Source organism: Eschscholzia californica, unplaced genomic scaffold, assembly GCF_041429995.1.
Source record: "Eschscholzia californica isolate CP2 unplaced genomic scaffold, dmEscCali1.0.p SCAF_1, whole genome shotgun sequence".
Classification (NCBI taxonomy): domain Eukaryota; kingdom Viridiplantae; phylum Streptophyta; class Magnoliopsida; order Ranunculales; family Papaveraceae; genus Eschscholzia; species Eschscholzia californica.
The window spans coordinates 22,720,881-22,726,436 of record NW_028238198.1 but is presented as its reverse complement, the minus strand read 5'-3'; positions in this window follow the sequence as shown (position 1 = coordinate 22,726,436).

The window sequence follows — 5,556 nt, the reverse complement described above, 5'->3', positions numbered from 1 at the left end:
CCCTGATTGTGGCTTTTGCTATCAGGGCTGTAGATTGGCTAGGACTTCTCCTTAGGCCCCTGGCTATTGCTTTTGCTACCAGGGATGGTTTCGTTGGCTTGAGCTCAACTAGTGTAATTAGGAATTCTCCTTAGGCCCCTGATCATTGCTTTTGCTACCAGGGTTAGTTTCGTTGGCTTGAGCTCAACTAGTTTAACTAGGACTTCTCCTTAGGCCTCTGGTCGTTGCTTTCGCTACCAGGGCTAGTTTTGTTGGCTTGAGCACAACTAGTTTAACTAGGACTTCTCCTTAGGCCCCTGGTCGTTGCTTTCGCTACCAGGGCTGGTTTCGTTGGTTTGAGCATAACTAGCTTAACTAGGACTTCTGCTTAGGCCCCTGGTCGTTGCTTTCGCTACCAGGGCTGGTTTCGTTGGCTTGAGCACAACTAGCTTAACTAGGACTTCTCCTTAGGCCCCTGGTCGTTGCTTTCGCTACCAGGGTTGGTTTCGTTGGCTTGAGCACAACTAGTTTTCGCCGGGGCTCCTCCCGTACTCCTGGTCGTTGCTTTTGCTACCAGGGCTGTTTTGTCTGCCTAGGCATGAATAGTTTGACAAGGACTTCTCCTTATACCCCCGGTCACCTTTGCCAGGGCTGTAGGTTAATTAGGACTTCTTCTTAGTATCCTCAGTGGGGACCACGTTATACTCAAGTAAAGTTAGTTTAACTAGGACTTCTCCTTGCAAGGCTTCTGGTCGTTGCCTTGGCTACCAGAGCTACCTCATTTGCCGGCTTGAGCACGGTAAATTTGACTAGGACTTCTCCTTGGGACCTTGGTGAAGGGTCAGTTTTACTCGAGTAAAGTTTCATTTTAACTAGGACTGTTCCTTGGATCCTCTGGTCGTCGCCTTGGTTACCAGAGCTACCTGTTTTGCTAAAGCAAAGTGAGTTTGACCAGGACTCCTCCTTTGGACCTCTGGTCGTTGCTGTGCTACCAGAGCTTATCAGTCTTGCCGAAGCAAAGTGAGATTTAGTTAGGACTCCTCCTTTTGTAGCGTCGTCGTTTTGTTAAAATACTTTGTTTAGTAATAAAATATGTAGCTTGTAGCGCTACTTTTCCTGCCTAACGACTTTTATTCGTAAAATAACTAAACTGAAATTAGAAGCGATGGGGACCTACATGATTCTTGTTTTTCAGTCCTGCATGTCTGCAGTGGGATCTCCGTAGAACACTTTGTTTCCTCCGACGGTGGCCGGGTTAGTTGTCTCTTCTTCGCAGCCTTGGGCGGAGATCAGGTAACATTCCTGACCACTTCTTGATTTCCCCTGACAATTCCTATGAGTTTCGTTCCCGTGATTGGGAATTTCATCATGAGGTGGTTCATGGAGATTATTGCCCCTGATTCTCTTAGGAAGTTTTTGCCCAGTATAATGTTGTAGGCGTGCATCTTGTCAACTATGGCGAAATTCAACATTATCGCTTTCTTTGTTTCTCCTTCTCCTATACAGGTAGCGATAATGTCCCATCGGTTTCAACTTTATTGTCGCCGAACCCTGTCAAGCAAGACTTATATGATTTGAGATGGTTAAGACTTACCCCGAGTTTTTGGAAGCATGTTCGGCTCATGACTTCGGTCGAGCTCCCTGTGTCGACTAGGATGCACCCCACCTTCCAATTAGCTACCACCGCTGTTATCACCAGTGGGTCCGCGTGTGGGGTTATTACCCCTACTAGATCATCATCGGTGAAGACGATGGGTGGCGTTTCCACGCTGGGTCGGATAAACAAGACTGGTGGGTTTTTCGCCTCGTTGGCGTACCTGTGTTGTTCTCCCTTGGTAGTCCCGCCAAGAGTCGGTCCTCCTGATATGGTGTTAATGTTTCCCATGACCCCGGTCGGCTCCTGTAGAGCTTTGGTAGCCTTTTTGGCGGCTAGGCTTTGCTCGTTGGTCTCAAGCCCTAAACCAATTCCTGCTCTGTTTGACGACCTTTTGTTTCGGTAGTCGTAAGGCCGTTGCTCCTTCTGGATGTATTTGTCTAGCTCACCCTTCCTCATCATTTCTTCGATGAGGTTTTTGAGATGTCGACAGTTGTCGGTTGTATGGCCGTACCCTCGGTGAAAGGCGCACCAAGCGGTCATATCTCTGAAACCAAATTCTTCCCTGTCATCGTTAGGTTTGGGCAGTTCTTCCTTTCCTTTTGCTATAAGCACCTGCAGGATTTCCTCCCTACCATTTACTAATGGGGTATAGGTGGCGAAGTCGTATCTAGGTCTCCTACTCCGCTCTCATTCCTTGGGGAGCCTAGCTTCCTCCTTTTCTTTCCTTCGAGTTGGTTCTCCTTCATATGGTACGTCGGCCACCTCTTTTATTCGTCGGTAGTTCTCTTCTCTCCTAATGAATTGCTGGACCTTCTCTATCAGTTTTGGCAGAGTTTCTGGTTCCTTACTCGAGATGTCCCTGATGACGTCGTCCTGCCTAAAGCCTCTCGATAGGGCGACGAAAGCGACTTTTGGTTCTACGTCGGGGACTTGTACCATGAGGTTGTAGAATCTTTGTCAATAGATCGCTAATGTCTCATTCTTTCCTTCGAGCACGTTGAACAACTCGTCGGTCTTTCTTGTGATTGTGGTGCTCCCTCGAAAAGCGTCGCAGAAGACCTGAGCGAGTTGTCCAAAGGACTTAATTGATCCCGGGGCCAGCGCTTGATACCATGCTTGGGCTTGTCCTTTTAGGATTGTGGCGAAGATCAAGCACCATATATTCTGGTTGGTTGTGTATAGGTTCATCACGGCTGTGTAGTTGTTGATAAATACTTCTAGGTCCTCTAAGCCGTGGTAATAGTCTAGTGCTGGGCACTTGAAGTTCTTCGGCTTCTCAGATTCCAGTATCTCCCGATAAAGAGGGGGTTCGTGAATCACTGCCTTTCCCCACAGTCTCTCCTTCTGTCTTTCTCGAGTCAGTTCAGCTACTTGATGTATGAGCACGTCGCAGACGGTTGGGTCGTCTGTGCACCCCTCGCCGACTCCCTTCTTCTTTGGGACGTATGGTCGGTCCGGGTCTAGTGCTTCGTAAAGTTAGAGCTCCGGAAGAGAAGGCATTACCAGGTCAGAAGAGCCTCTGTGGGTGCAGCCTGATTGCCTCTTCTTTCTCTTTGGGTGCTGCGGCCTTCCTCACTGTTTCGGCTTTTCGGAGGCTTTCCTCTAGTCGATTTGCATCCTCATCCCTTCGGAGGTAATCAGCCTTGACCTCTTCTAGCTCGGCCATGAGCTCGACTGGTTGGGCAGCCTGTGTGGCGATCCACGTGGGGTGTGTTCGCCTGAAGACATGTCTGTCTGAAGGGCGCAGAGAAGTAGTTAATTCTGAAAAGCTTAATAAGTGAGATTCGGGTTACCGAGTTGATGGTTTGCTGGAGAGATCCCTCTCCTTCTAGCGCCAAATGCTGATGTCAAAAATTGGCCTTCCGTTTAATCAACATGAAACAGGGAGTTGATGCATGACAACCTCCGTTATGAATAATAAGTCTGTTAAATCGAGTGTTGCTTTGCTTCCTGATCCTGCTTCCTACTCTGGTTCTGACTCCTTACTCCTTGATTTCCAGCTTCTTGCTCCAGCTCCTTGCTCCTGTTCGTCTGTTCCCCAGGGGAAAAACCTGCAAAGGGTTCGAAAACCGCTCCGACGCTCAAGACAGTCAGGGTGCTTTTTGTAGTAAAAGAATGAATATTGAACGATCCTTTTGGGGGCGAGTTGTGCGAACTCTGGGTGTTTGTGATCTTTTTGGGATGAAGAGATCGTGTCCTATGAAGGACGATGAGGGGGGCCTTTTATAGGCGATGTTAGGCCGACTGTAATTAGTGGCGGCGATAAGGCGGTTGCCGTCAAACCGTAGGGGAAGTTTCCTCTCTTGAGTATCTAGGGTTTCTCTTTGAGTCTATCCCGGATCTTTGATAAGTAGAAGTTCCTAAGTTCAAGGATTCTTCATAGATATCTTGCCGGAGTGATAGACTCTAAAGGAGAAGTTTCATCCTTTAGATACGTAAAGTCTAAACCGGCTCAAACACTTTTAGATGTGTAGCCGACTAGGATCTTTCTGGAAGATTTGGGATTAAGTCAATAGGTCGCTTTGCGCTGCTGCCTCCCCAGTTCTGGGCGTAAGACATTGGCCGAACCTGTGTGGACCCTCCTTTACTCCTTTTAAGACCCGAGGGCTGATCTGTCCGTGCCAAGGGCGTTCTGCAGGGTTGGTTTCTTCTGGCCGACCTCCTAATTAGGGGAACGTATGGTGGACCATCAGGTGCTCAGCTGTCCTGCTACCTTAAGCCGGGTTAACCAAAGAGACTTCAGGTCTGATCTTGACTCTTCAAAAGTTAGTCAACGTTTGAACATTTTGTGTATCATCAGTGATAATAATGTCGACAAGAAGGTAACTGTCGTATAAAAATATCAAGTATTTAACTTAATGAGTCACAACAAAATAAAATTGTTGTGTTTAAAATTGACAAGTTAAACAACCTAATGAGTGTCAACAAAATAATATTGTTGCGTTGAAAATCGACAAGAAATCATTGTCGGAATGCAAAAAATTATTGGATAAGTAACAACCAAAACGATGGTCGACATGAAATTCATTGCCAAAAAATGCAAGATCACAGATATAATTCCGGAATTAATATAGAGATATTCGATTCGTTGAAAAGATAATCTATTCATTGAAGAAAATTTTCTATTTGTGGCAAGAAAAGTCCAAAAGAAAGAAAATCATCATAAGAAAAATATGAGTAAGAAAATTACGCGAGTTGAATTCCGAAATTAAAAGCCAAAATAGGAATTCTTTCTCCGTTGAAGGAAAAGTCCAAAATTTTGGTGGAGAAATAAAATCGTCATAAACAAAGTATGACTTTTAGAAATGTCACGTATCTCCGGAAAGAAAAATAGATGAAATTAATCTATTTTAGTGTCACAAATAGAAGAGAAAGTGACAAAAATATTGTGTCACAGCTAGAAAGAGTTGGATATAGGTGACACTAGAAGTCTGTCACAAAATAAATTTTCGCCAGATGAACTGTGGCAAAAAAATCTGTCACAAAACAGTGGGATGAGAATTGTCGCAAATACTTAATTTGGGGAAATTTAGGGTGTGTTTGATTGAGAATTTTTTCGGGAAAAGAGAAACAGTTACCCTAAAAACATATATTTCATATGTTTGTTGAGTATTTTAAGGAAAATGAAATTTTCACTTGTGTTGACCAAAATCCACACCAGGGCCCTCGGCACTAAAAGCGCCCATTAAGACGTCAAGCCCAGCGCAACACTCTCGGGCCCAGCCCAGAAGTCTCTTAATGGGACCTCGTCTCCTAGACCCTAAAACTTGTGTCGAGCCCAACCACGTGCAAAGAGTCTCCACGTGCACAGAACTCCACACGCCTGAGTCTCCACACGTTTGGCGCTTGACACGTCTAGATCTCCATGCACCACGTGTTAAAGATTATTTGACGATGAGATCCTCGACATGTCACATATGCCCATAATGACATAGATCTCAAGCTTGGTCAACGTAACCTCAGAGACAATTATCCCCCAT